We start from the raw sequence: 13,668 nt of genomic DNA, 5'->3' as shown, positions 1-13,668 counted from the left end.
AGTCCGGAGTTTCAACAATGCGACACATCACTAGGTCATAGCTCTTCAAGAACAGTTTCGCCGTAGCGTCAAGATACAGTTCGTCACGAAAAAGTTTTTTTTTCTTTTCTAAAGCGATTATTTTTCAAAAGGAGTTTCTGCTGTGACATAGAATGTTGTGCTCTTGTGGTATAGCTGTATTTCAATTAGTTAATGTCTTCTGTGACATTCAGAAGTGTATTTTGATGGTATACACCATATGATTGAATGTACAGGGAAGAATAACAATGTGTGTAGTGTAAAAAGTAGTATCGGAGAGGGTGTATAATCATCCCCTACACTTCCGGTTTATTAGGACTTAAGTGAACCGTGTATCTTAAGTTACATTTTGTGTGGGAAAGGATTCTTCTCCAAAGAATAACTGACATCTGTGAAGTTTAGGTGCAGTTACAGCCGAATCGCCAATGCTCAGTACTTGCATTAATGACGACAAGATGGGAAAACTCTGTTAAAGTAAATGAATATGAAGTTGGGCTTGTCGGAATTACAGTGGTTCGCTGAATTTGGAGAATGCTATAATTTAATTAATGAATGTACGTAAATTAACGGTCACCAGCTCACTACGAGAGCACAATGACTCAATGACTGTCTCTGTAACTACTGTTTGTTAATACTGAGAAAATTGTGAAAGAATGCTTTTTTTTTTTTTTTTTTTTTTTTTTTTTTTTTTTTTTTTTTTTTTTTTTTTTTTTTTTTGCAAGGCGAAAGTAACACAAAATCGGTAAATATTGTCCTGGCGTAATTTCAAATAGATATGTCATAGTGAAGAAGTGTCGTGTCCTGACATAGGTGGGAGAGGGAAAAGGGGGTTTCTGGTCAGTCGGCGCTCCCGAGTGGTACACAGCAGAAGGCAGAAGGACAATTCACAGTGAAGGCATTTGATTGTTTTCTTCTATCTGAGCCAACACTAATACAGGAATTTACTAGAAATGTAGGTGGTGAGACGCGGTAGGGAACTCGTTGTGGAGACTCTTGGACAAACAGGGTTTTGAAATAGTTGTTTATTCGAGACAGAACTAACTAATACTCTGGACGCTAGTTCTAGGGTTAGAAAAAGCGTGAATAACACTGTTACAACAGAAAATGTTCATGTGTGTGTGTGAAATCTTATGGGACTTAACTGCTAAGGTCATCAGTCCCTAAGCTTGCACACTATTTAACCTAAATTATTCTAAGAACAAACACACACACCCATGCCCGAGGGAGGACTCGAACCTTCGCCAGGACCAGCCACACAGTCCATGACTGCAGCACCACAGACCGCTCGGCTAATCCCGCGCGGCTGTTACAACAGAAGCCAGTGCAGAAGTCCCGGGAGTGGATGCTAACCACAGCAGCAAACACTAGCAGCATCCTAAGGCAACACCTTTGTTGCAAAACAAAACATAATGAATGTGATACTGTTCACTGAGGCACTCCACAAGTGAGAGAGAGAGCAGACTCACGCGGAGCTGGACCGAGGCTGGAGTCGACGGACGCGGATTCGGCGCCCAGATCGTCTGAATGAGAACTCTGCCAAAATGCGGAATCTAGGGGTTTTAAAGAGTCGTGGGGGGGCACTGTTTTTCCCACGTAAAGCCACCCAGCCAATCCCGTAGGTCTCTTGCAGGTACCTGCCAATCATGGTTTAGTTAGGTCGGGGATGTTAATGCAGTTCCACTAACTAAATCCGTATTTGGTACCAACATTGTTCAGCTGAAAGCTGAACGTAACTGCTCTGCCAAATAACGCTTCGAACATTATTGTTATACGTCATTTAGCCCCGCGCCTCGGGCTCCCCGGAGTAGGGACTGCTAGGTCAACAGTTTTTGGCGTTTTCGCTCTCTTTCTAACCCTTGTGAGTCTACTGCCGTTGCTGTTCTTAGGGCTGGTATCAAGCTGGCTTTATACGCTAGTAAGTGCCTGTTGCCTACAAAGTTCTACGGTGACGACCTATTACAGCGTCTAGACGACATATGAAGTTCCACGTTAATTCCTTTAAGAGTAACTAACACCCTGGACCGCGTCTGTGGGCGTCTGCATTTTATCAAGGCTCTCACTTTACTGTTTACTTCATGTAACAACATCTCTCCTAGTTTCGTCTGCCCTCAGCATCGTGTCTGCTTCCGCTCCTTGGAACGCCTGTTCTCCTTTCTCACAGCTTCAAGATAACACTAAAGTAGCAAGGAATAATCAATACATTACAGAACCAGTTTCAGTTAAGTAGCAACTCATGGAAATAAATTAGTAATAAATAATCAAAGAACAACAAAATCTTATCGGTAGTAACCAGTTACCAGATACAAAATCTTCGTGACGTCACTCACTGTAATGCTTACGCCTTACTCAAAAAGTTGTTTATGGCTATTCATTACTGAATGCTGACATTTAGCTAGAAAATTGTGGTAATGATGTAGCCTCATTCAATGATCACTTTCCTGTCTGGTACAGTTACTTGCAAGGTCAAAACTTAGATTGTAAATGGATGGCAAGGTTCGTGTAATGATTTTACTGACTTATTGGTTTCATGCAACTTCAACCTTTATTACTATTCATTATCAGTTAGTACTAATCACTTTGTAAACGTCTTGAGCAAATAATAGTAGTAATTGTACTTGAAATTTCGATTTTTTCTTGCAGTTCCGTAACAAATGACACTGGGCCCACAGTACTCTTCATGTTGACTTGTGGTATTTATTCTGTGACCATTTAATATCAAATTATTCGCCGAGCGATTGCATACTTTAGTAGCACAGCGTTATGACCATTTCTCAACAAAAGAGCCGCTGCGTGAGTCGACTCTACTTTCTCTCTCAGCACTCACCTACTTCTCCACTGCACTGTGCTGAAGCGCGCCCAGCGATAATACAACTGCCAGTTCACTACAAACTGTAACAATGTGGTATCGCCCTGACTAAACCAGCCTGTCTACTTACACCAGCTTGCAACTAACATTTATTCAATTTTACAAAGAGGAAACATTTCATCTCGTCATACAGACATTAGTGCACCTGCTGTATCCTGCTGCTAGTGCGTGTGAGTGTAGTGTCTCAGTACGGGTGTACTCAAAGAAACCAGTCGAAAACTGTATCTATCAGCATGAGCCGGCCTCTGGAGGCGGACAGTAGGAAGTGTGCGAAATGGTTCAAATGACTGTAAGCACTATGGGACTTAACATCTGAGGTCATCAGTCCCTTAGACTTAGAACTACCTTAATCCATCTAACCTAAGGACATCACACACATCCATGCCCGAGGAACCTGCGACCGCAGCAGCAGCGCGGTTCCTGACTGAAGCGCCTAGAACTGCTCGGCCACAGTGGCCGGCAGGAAGTGTGCACTGGCACGTCTCCGCCGCGCCATCTACCGGCAGCCCGCGTCTATATTCGTTGGTTGATTTGGGAGGAAGGGACCAAACAACGAGGTCATCGGTCCAATCGGATTATAGACTAATGGAGAAGGAAGTTGGCAGTACCCTTTCAAAGAAACCATCCCAGCATTTGTCTGAAGCGATTTAGGGAAATTACGGAAAACCTGAATTAGGATGGCCGGACATGGGTTTGAACAATCGTCCTTCCGAATGCGGGTCCAGTGTGTTAACTACTGTTCCTCATCGGTCGGTCTATATAAGCGTGCAGCAGCGCAGACTCTTTTATGTTCTTCTAGGTTGTACCGCTCAGTTGTTTTGTATCCTGTTACATATGGAGCCACGAGAGACTTATTTCCTTTACTGTTCTGAGCGTTATGAATAAAGCCTTATTTGTGTTCGTATATTACGTGGTTACTGTATGATTAGCGACGAGTTTTGGGACGGCTTCCGCGTGTGCAATCTTCAGTGCTTTTTTCATGAGGTTTATTCATTCTGACTGAACAGCTTACTTCGGATGTGACCACTTTGTCGGCTTCCATTAACAGGTAGAGTACCGTTCCACAAATCCATTCACTCAGTTTCCCATCGTATGATGCTTCAGCCTGTAACGCCGGAAATGCATATCTTCCTATTTCCATCTATTGTACTATAATTTTTCCTTGTTTTGTTACCTCAAGATATGACATTTTTTATATATTGTAATTGTTTTACTGTTTGTATACATATATATTTATGCATTTATGTCGATGTATAATTGGTTTGTTTTGTAAATATTATTTGTATTTTTACGCTGGGTCTTGCCTAGGGAAAACTGCTATCGAACGATTACATCGATAGGTCGTGTGAAGAATCAAAGTGTGTAGGATCTTTGGTAGTGTTAACTCTGCCGTGTGGAGCGCGGGCAGAGGGGGTCTCGCTGGAGGAGCGAGTGGAGCAGGTGTGTTGTGTGAAGCTCCCGCAAGTTGCCGCGCTTTCGGAGTTTGGCAGCATGTAATTGCGCTCGACTTGCGATGATAGTTTCTGACATGGTGTCGCGGACGGGAAGCATTAGCTGGCGCACATCAAGAGCCCGTTTCGTCTGGTGACCGTGTCGAGAAGAAGGCGCGCCAACATCCAGCTTCTGCAACAGCGACGGCTGACAATGAGTGACTGTCGCCACCTCCTCGATCGACGGCTTCAAACCTTCAATCAACCAATAAGGAAGACTGGAAGCACGTAAAGTTTTAGAACTGTATGGCAGACCTCAGCTTTTCAAACTTTTAAAATTGTTGCATCACAAAATTACAGCAACTTAGCATGAACCTTTGTTGCTCATTGTCCCAATCGCATTACCAAGCAGGGTCCCTTCCTTTTCCGAAATGAACCCGAGTGTCGTTGAAATTCAGATGCCAGCATTAAAGTACAATATAATTCAATTTCGCTGCTTTAATTTCAAAGTTCAGTTAAAGTATTTAGATTACACAAGCACAAATTAAGAGTGCGAGTTTTGTTACCGTATTTTAGCTTACCTGTGACTGCAGCTCAGCTTGGTATGTACTAAATTTTACTATTGTTAATTGTTCAGAATCATTTAATTCAAGTTCAAAGTTAAATCTCTTATTTCTAAATTGCATAGATTCAAGTAGCTTTTGAAATGATTGTTGAGGTAGTCCAAGACTAACCGTATTTTACCGAATTTCGATGTGCTTCAGAAAGAAAGCTCACTATTAACTTCAGTCACTAAATTAACTCTCGACTTTCCGGTTTTATTAATTCTTTTGCTAAATTAAGTCAGAGTGTAGCGAAATTTATTACTTCTGACAAACTTTCAGTTTTCACACTACACTTGTCAACCTTAAGTTGCCACGCTTCTAGTGCTAATTATGTGTGTAATAATCTTTCTTTTTCAGTTACTATAGTAATTGTCCTTAGGACTGGCGACCGTAATTTCCCCCAAATCTCAAATATCTAATTACCGCTAGTTGATTGTTAACGTAATGGCCGCACATTTACTTTCTATATTAACTTTACCCCTTTTTCAAAATTAATTTCCAACAGTTTCATTACCATTTTTCCTTTCATTTAGATGTAACCCTTTCCTCCCTCTTTACCGACAAATTAACTTCGGTGACGATTGCTTTTCCCAAATTCCCATTAGGTACACGCGGTTTCATTTTTCACTGTCATTATGGTCGATAAGTGAGGGGGAGGTTACACGTGGCGACCGTGACAGGACTCGAACCTGCAATCTTCGGATTTGAGGTTGTTCTGGACACGAATTTTGCATTGTGCAAATCTCGTAACAAAGTACTGGTTACGAAATGGTCGATACGTCAGCGAGAATATTAGTGTGAGCAATCCTAATTAGATTTGAGATTTGGCATTTATATTGAAAATTATTAAAATGAGTGAAGGCAACAATTGCCAAAATTTGGTAGACTTTGGTACGGAACAATCGGTCGAACAGTGGGAAATGCGCACCGCAGAACCCATTGTTCAGGGGCAGGCGGCTAGCATGAAAGACGCGACCGCCGAAACGCAACAAAGAGCAGAAATGGAATTCCAAACTTTAGAAAATGTTTCGGAATCGGAAGTGAAAATCAAATCTGAGTCCCTTGATGATGAATACGGGGGGAAAATTAAAGAGGAAGCCGCTACGGAAGTAAAACGGGTAGTTTCCGGGAATTTAACTGATTTATTGAATGTTTTGATTAACGAAATCAAGAGTCAATCGGCCAAGCAAGAAGATCAGGCTGCCAAGCAAGAAGCTCAGGCTGCCAAGCAAGAAGCTCAGGCTGCCAAGCAAGAAGCTCGGGCTGCCAAGCAAGAAGCTCAGTCTGAAAAAATTGAACGGATGCTAGACAATCAGAACAAAGCTATTAACATTGTTAACAACAATGTCGGAGTTGTTAACACAAAAGTTGATAAAATCAAAGAAGATATTGTTGTAATTAATACCGAAATCGGTAATCTTAAACAGGAAATGATAGGCGTTCAGGCGGAAATTGCGAGCATAAATACTCGTTTTTATTCCGAAATTAGCAGAATCGAGAAAAGTGTAGGAGAATCAGTTGCTCCGATCATCGAGAATAAGGTGACGGAACAAATTCAATTAGTGAAAAAAGAGGATCAAAAGAAGGTGGAAACTTTAAAGGCTTTAGTATCCGAAGTAGATACCAGAAGTGACGAAGCAGGCTAATACCTGCGAAGAGAGAAAAAGGGAAGTAGAAACGCTTGCGACAACCACTTGCCAAGTAATTACGAGAGTGTCGGAATTAGAAACGAAACTAGACGAAAAACAGAGCTATGTACCAGTCTATGCACATAGTTCGGAATTGTTGACGAAAGAGGAGCGGTTCGACCCCTTGAAAAAAGGCGATATATACGCGACGGATTTCATTAAGAATTGTGAAAGAGTTTTACCCAGATCATGGACTAATGAGAGAAAAATTAATGCGATTATTGATGTGTTGGCTGGTGATGCCAAGCGTTGGGGCTTAAACCTCAACATTACGAACCTGACTTTTGACGAATTTAAAAATTTGTTTCTGGCTGAATACTGGTCAGAGCAAAAACAGCAAAGTGTCTGGCGCGAATTTGTCGTATCGAGGCCTTTCGATGCGAATTCGCGCGGTTCGATGAAGGAGTTTTGTGAGGGCTGGATCCGCAAGTTGGAATATTTGCGTGATCGCCGCACGGAATCCGAAATAGTCTGGGAACTCTACAAAAAGCTTCCAGATGATACAAAACGCTACGTAGGAAGCAATTACAGGACAATAAATGATTTCCTGGAAAGAGTGGAGGACGAGGACAATTGGCGCAATAATCGCGACAGTGGTAGAGGCCGTGGTAACAACAACGGGTACCACAGCAACCACAACAACGATAACCATGGGAATAATGCATATTGCAACCATGACAGCAATAACAATAATGGTTCGTACCGTAATAACAATCGGTACAATGCAAATAATAACAGGAATGACGGAAACCAGTATCATACTAACGTGATACGGGCTTCACAGAATAGTAATAACGCCAGCGGGTGTGATCAGCCGCCTCAGCAGCCTCCGTGGAGCGTATCTGCTGGGACGAGACAGGGAAACCATTAGCCGCGCCGGTGAGGGGCCGACCGGGCGTGGAGAAATTTTGGCGGCCCAATAACAGGAGAAAACCCAGGTATCGTCGTTATGAAAATTCCGTGTGGAATAATCAACAGCGGGAGAGTGCGCCAGTGTTAGGAGAAAGGAGTGCGCCCACAAGTAGTAGATCAGCTGTATACACGGCAGTAGGAAGTACATTCACTGTCAGTGAGAACAATTTAAGTAGTGTTCCGGAAATCGATTATAAAGTGGCAGCTGTAACACCCACAGCGGAACTGTAGATTGAGTTAAAGAATGAGTTGCAAGTGTTGAGAGAAGATCAGATGTCAGATAAAACGTCCGTCATCGAGCGAGGGGATGCAGAGAGAGATGAGGTCTGGTTAAGGCAGTTCGGTCGCTTATACGACGAACTAAGAGATTATAGGGGTCTGTATGGGAGAAGTGTTTATGGGGAGCGCGTGCAAGATTTTCTGCGTCTCGTCCCGCAGGAAGATAGTGTTTGTGAAATGATAGAAAGTTCTGGCCTTAACCGGCAGACTTTACCAGAAATAGTTCATGTCAATGGGGAGCACGAGCAAGATTCGTCGTGTTTCGTCCCGCAAGAGTTGGATGTTGAAGTAGTAACGGAAAGTTCTGGCCCTAACCGGCAGACTTTACCGAAAGTTATAGTGGTAGAAGTAGCCGACCCATCCGACGCAAACCTCCAGTTTAAACATTGCGAGAGTATTAAGGAGAAAGATTACGAAAATTTTAGTGATAGCCGGACACGATTGGTAGAAAAGCACATAGATTACAGCGTGTATGAGGTTAGAGCTGACATTATACGGTCAGACGATAACAGTGTGGGTTGCGCAGATCTAGAGAAAGTAATTGCAGATACTACTGGGCACTTTCCTCCAGGTAGATTGGCAGATGAGATCAATCTGACCAAAGTGGAATCAACGAAGGTGACAACTAGTGAATTGATAGCAAAGCAACACTCACAGTTGACGAGTTACAGGAAAAGGTTTCGTTATTGGAGGCGTAACTACAGACTAAGCCTCAGGACAAACGTGTTGAAATTAAAACCGTATGTGAACAGAGGCTGAAAAAGCCGCCCGATAAGCAGGATTTAGGATCAAAGCTGGATGGTTTTTTCTGGAATGACCTGGATATAGACGAGGATTTACTGTGGGAAAATAAAGAAACAGTCGAGGACAAGTGTAGACAGATAGTAGTGTCTGTTAATATGCACGACGTACAACTAAACGTGTTGATTGAACCGGTGCAGAATTGAGTGCTGTATCTGGGAAAATATTTGAGTTACTGAAAGACAGACCTGGCATCGTAGTTATGCCAGAACAGGAGTGAAAATTATCGGTGTTACTGGGAAGGCCAGTAAACCGGTCACAAAACAGATTTTTGTCAACTTCGAGATATGTGGGGCACGATTTGAACAAGAGTTTGTCGTCGTGCCAGACTTAACTACGGAAGTAATTATCGGGTTGGATTGGCTATTAAAGTACCGTGCAGTGATTAATTGCGAAAGCAAAACTTTGACATGTACGTCACAAGATAAAACAATAGTAGTTAGTTTTGACGAGGCAGGAGACTGTGTGCATAGGCAATACCAGCCTATACACATTGTTAACTGGCCGGGTGCTATTGACGTAGGTATGAATTTGAACTACTGTAATGTGAGGAATCTCGGCATTGACAGAAGTAAAAGTTTAGTGGAAGAGATAATCAAATTCCCTCCACGGATTGACATCAGTATTGGTGTGAAAAAAGATCGTTTGCGAGAAGTAATGAAGCTAAAAGCCGATGCTCGCATACGTCGTCATGACGCAAAAGCGCGTTTTGCTAAGTTTGCAATCGGAGACTTAGTACTTGTAAAAGCTCATGAGAAATCGAGCGAGATAGACCATGAAATCCCTAAATTTAAGTTTGTTTATAATGGACCATATAAAGTCATTGGTATACCTCACACAAATGCTTATTGCTCAGAGTATCCAAGCTCTGGAAAACTATTAGGTATACGGAACATTGTAGACTTGAAATTGTACCAACCTATGATTGATTAATACCACAGAAGGGTAATTTGTACAGTATGTAAATATAGAGTGTAAGATTTAAGGATGTGCCATGTTGCGATGCTTTTGCCTGACCTAGAGGTCACTAAAGAAGTTGTAATTAATAAGTAATTAATGTTGATTAAATTATTTAAGAGTTACTGAATATTAATCAATTTAAAAATCCAAGCTGCTAGTTTAAGTTTTCAGCTGAGTCACAGTAGATTAAGGAATGTACATATGCTTTTGTAACTAGCTGTCAGATTTCATGAATGTGTGTTTTACTAGTCATTGCCGATGTACTTAGACGCTGTTTTAAGTTTCAGGCTAGTACATGCGTGTGATGATGGACAGTGTTGAGTTATCCACTGTGATAGTATTGAGGGACTCCTTGAGATTACTCGGGAGTGAGTTTTTCCTAAAGAATTCAGTGAAACGGACGTTCTGGAAATGCCGTTACACAGGCGAGTGAGATCAAGCGTGCCGCACAGGCGGGCGCAACAATAGTGGCGAGGCGGAGCCGCTGTCGGCTCTTGTGCCGCTGTCGGCTCTTGTGCCGCTGTCGGCATTCTTTGTACTTGCGAGTACGGAAGGAGGAGTTGTTTTTCTTCCGGACAGCTGATGTGAAAGAATTCTGTTGTCAATAGTTATGTTTTCTTTTTGATCTTATTTTCTTGTTTAGCGTCAAGTGGACTCTCATGGCGAGAGTAATAATTATGAGAAGGTTATATAAAATGTGTATAATATGTAAATAATAATTAATTTGCATATTTTGATCTACCTGTTTTTATGACCATGCACTCTGATAATTTTGTAAATAGTATTCCATTTCTTGATACTGTTAGGAATTTTGATGATTTTAGAATAGCTACACCATTTTCTATGTTTTCTATGAAATTTAATATGTTGTCAACCTGTTTTCTTTTGTGTAAGATGACAGAGTGGATTAAGGTTAGGAGTGTCTTCACTCAATTACTATGGTCTAAAAATTGATTTATGCTTAATTAGACGAATGCTAAATTTTGTTGATGTTTTGAGAATATGCATTTCCGCTGTTTCTTTTTTGGGACATTTTCTGAGTCTGTTTAGGTTACACGAACATCCTCAGACAATGTGGGGCACGTGTAACGCCGGAAATGCATATCTTCCTATTTCCATCTATTGTACTATAATTTTTTCCTTGTTTTGTTACCTCAAGATATGACATTTTTTATATATTGTAATTGTTTTACTGTTTGTATACATATATATTTATGCATTTATGTCGATGTATAATTGGTTTGTTTTGTAAATATTATTTGTATTTTTACGCTGGGTCTTGCCTATGGAAAACTGCTATCGAACAATTACATCGATAGGTCGTGTGAAGAATCAAAGTGTGTAGGATTCTTGGTAGTATTAACTCGGTCGCGTGGAGCGCGGGCAGAGAGAGTCTGGCTGGAGGAGCGAGTGGAGCAGGTGTGTTGTATGAAGCTCCCGCGAGTTGCCGCGCTTTCGGGGTTTGGCAGCATGTAATTGCGCTCGACTTGCGATGATAGTTTTTGACACGGTGTCGCGGACGGGAAGCATTAGCTGGCGCACATCAAGAGCCCGTTTCGTCTGGTGACCGTGTCGAGAAGAAGGCGCGCCAACAGCCAGCTTCTGCAACAGCGACGGCCGACAATGAGTGACTGTCGCCACCTCCTCGATCGACAGCTTCAAACCTTCAATCAACCAACAAGGAAGACTGGAAGCACGTAAAGTTTTAGAACTGTATGGCAGACCTCAGCTTTTCAAACTTTTAAAATTGTTGCATCACAAAATTACAGCAACTTAGCATGAACCTTTGTTGCTCATTGTCCCAATCGCATTACCAAGCAGGGTCCCTTCCTTTTTCGAAATGAACCCGAGTGTCGTTGAAATTCAGATGCCAGCATTAAAGTACAATATAATTCAATTTCGCTGCTTTAATTTCAAAGTTCAGTTAAAGTATTCATAGCTGGCTACAATATTTAGATTACACAAGCACAAATTAAGAGTGCGAGTTTTGTTACCGTATTTTAGCTTACCTGTGACTGCAGCTCAGCTTGGTATGTACTAAATTTTACTATTGTTAATTGTCCAGAATCATTTAATTCAAGTTCAAAGTTAAATCTCTTATTTCTAAATTGCGTAGATTCAAGTAGCTTTTGAAATGATTGTTGAGGTAGTCCAAGACTAACTGTATTTTACTGAATTTCGATGTGCTTCAGAAAGAAAGCTCACTATTAACTTCAGTCACTAAATTAACTCTCGATTTTCCGGTTTTATTAATTCTTTTGCTAAATTAAGTCAGAGTGTAGCGAAATTTATTACTTCTGACAAACTTTCAGTTTTTACGCTACACTTGTCAACCTTCAGTTGCCACGCTTCTAGTGCTAATTATATGTGTAATAATCTCCCTTTTTCAGTTACTATAGTAATTGTCCTTAGGTCTGGCGACCGTAATTTCCCCCAAATCTCAAATATCTAATTACCGCTAGTTGATTGTTAACGTAACGACCGCACATTTACTTTCTTTATTAACTTTACCCCTTCTTCAAAATTAACTTCCAACAGTTTCATTAGCATTTTTCCTTTCATTTAGATGTAACCCTTTCCTCCCTCTTTACCGACAAATTAACTTCGGTGACGATTGCTTTCCCCAAATTCCCATTAGGTACACGCGGTTTCATTTTTCACTGTCATTATGGTCGATAAGTGAGGGGGAGGTTACAAGCCGAAGATTGGAAAGCTTACAAAAAAAGACTCAGCATTTTCTTGACATTCTGTGTGACGGACTCGAATTAGTGCAATGCCTACTTACCCTCGTGGATTACATCGGAGGTGTTTCAATACCAGCGACAGCTTGCCCGTTTAGGAGAACTGGCAACTCATTCTTTCGGGAACGTGTACAGTTTATTCTACAAGTAGCATCCCAAACGAACGCATGTCATAGCGGCGGTAGTTGAATTCTACCGATACCACAAGAAACCAAACCAGTCATACAGAGCCTGGGCAGCCAACTTCACGGCCCTAGCTGTTAGTGTCAGTCCGTTACGGATGCCCATAATGACTCCTCTTATACAGACTCTATGGTGTGTGACGCAGTTACCCGTTTAGCTCAGAACAAGGAAGAGTGCCAAAAGGCTTTACTCTGTTAAAACCCCCGTTGGTAGAAGTTTTGCAAATAGCACAATCTTCTGAAGTGTCTCGGGCAGCTTGGGACGACGTGGCGGTAGTGTCACAAGATGTGTGCAATCCTGCACGAGGAAGCGGCAGTGGCGGCAGTAAACATGAGGGTCCAGCGCTGAGCAGACCAAGGTCTACCGGCCGGTGTGGCCGAGCGGTTCTAGGCGCTTCAGTCCGGAACCGCGCTGCTGCTGCGATCGCAGGTTCGAATCGTGCCTCGGGCATGGATGTGTGTGATGTTCTTAGGTTAGTTAGGTTTAAGTAGTTCTAAGTTCTAGGAGACTGATCACCTCAGATGTTAAGTCCCATAGTGCTCAGAGCCGTTTGAACCATTTTTAGACGAAGGCCGGCCCAAGCCGCCGGGGCCACCACAGCGCAAGCGTCAGAATTCTTTGTTTCCGTCTTATCCTTCCTCTTTTGTGCGGCACGAACGTTCGAAGTGCCCTAAGCGGTGGGCTTGTTGTAATACTCGCCACATCGCCTTCGTGTGTCGTTCGTAGAAGATTGCTCAGGATATGACATTTACATAAAATGTAAGACTCCAGTACTTGTGACTTCTCACAAGTTGTTTACCGAGTTAAGTGTTTCTCGCCAAGTGGCACTAGTCACACCGAAGCTGGTCAGCTATAAGAAACAGAACATTGCGCTGTTGAGACAGTTTACGACATCTGCCTCTTACAAGTCAGCGGTTCGTTCCCTTACATTTTTGTTGGTTGCTAATACCGGTGTTCAGAACGTGTTCAGGCGCCGATCATTTCAGCAAAGGGCCCCTGACGCAAAGGATGGATCAGCTGGAAAACCGTTTCCCACGACATCTTGAACACCTTGACTTGCTCCTCTAGTAAAACAGAAAATCACTAAAACCAAACTCCTGCTGCGAGTCAGCAGCGAGGCGTTCTATTCCACGAAACACGCTCAGAAAAGGATTGGCAATTTAGCAAATTCGGCGGGAGGTTTCT

This window comes from Schistocerca cancellata, chromosome 7 (genome assembly GCF_023864275.1).
Source record: "Schistocerca cancellata isolate TAMUIC-IGC-003103 chromosome 7, iqSchCanc2.1, whole genome shotgun sequence".
NCBI lineage: Eukaryota > Metazoa > Arthropoda > Insecta > Orthoptera > Acrididae > Schistocerca > Schistocerca cancellata.
The sequence above is the reverse complement of the archived record's forward strand: the minus strand, read 5'-3'. Positions refer to the sequence as shown.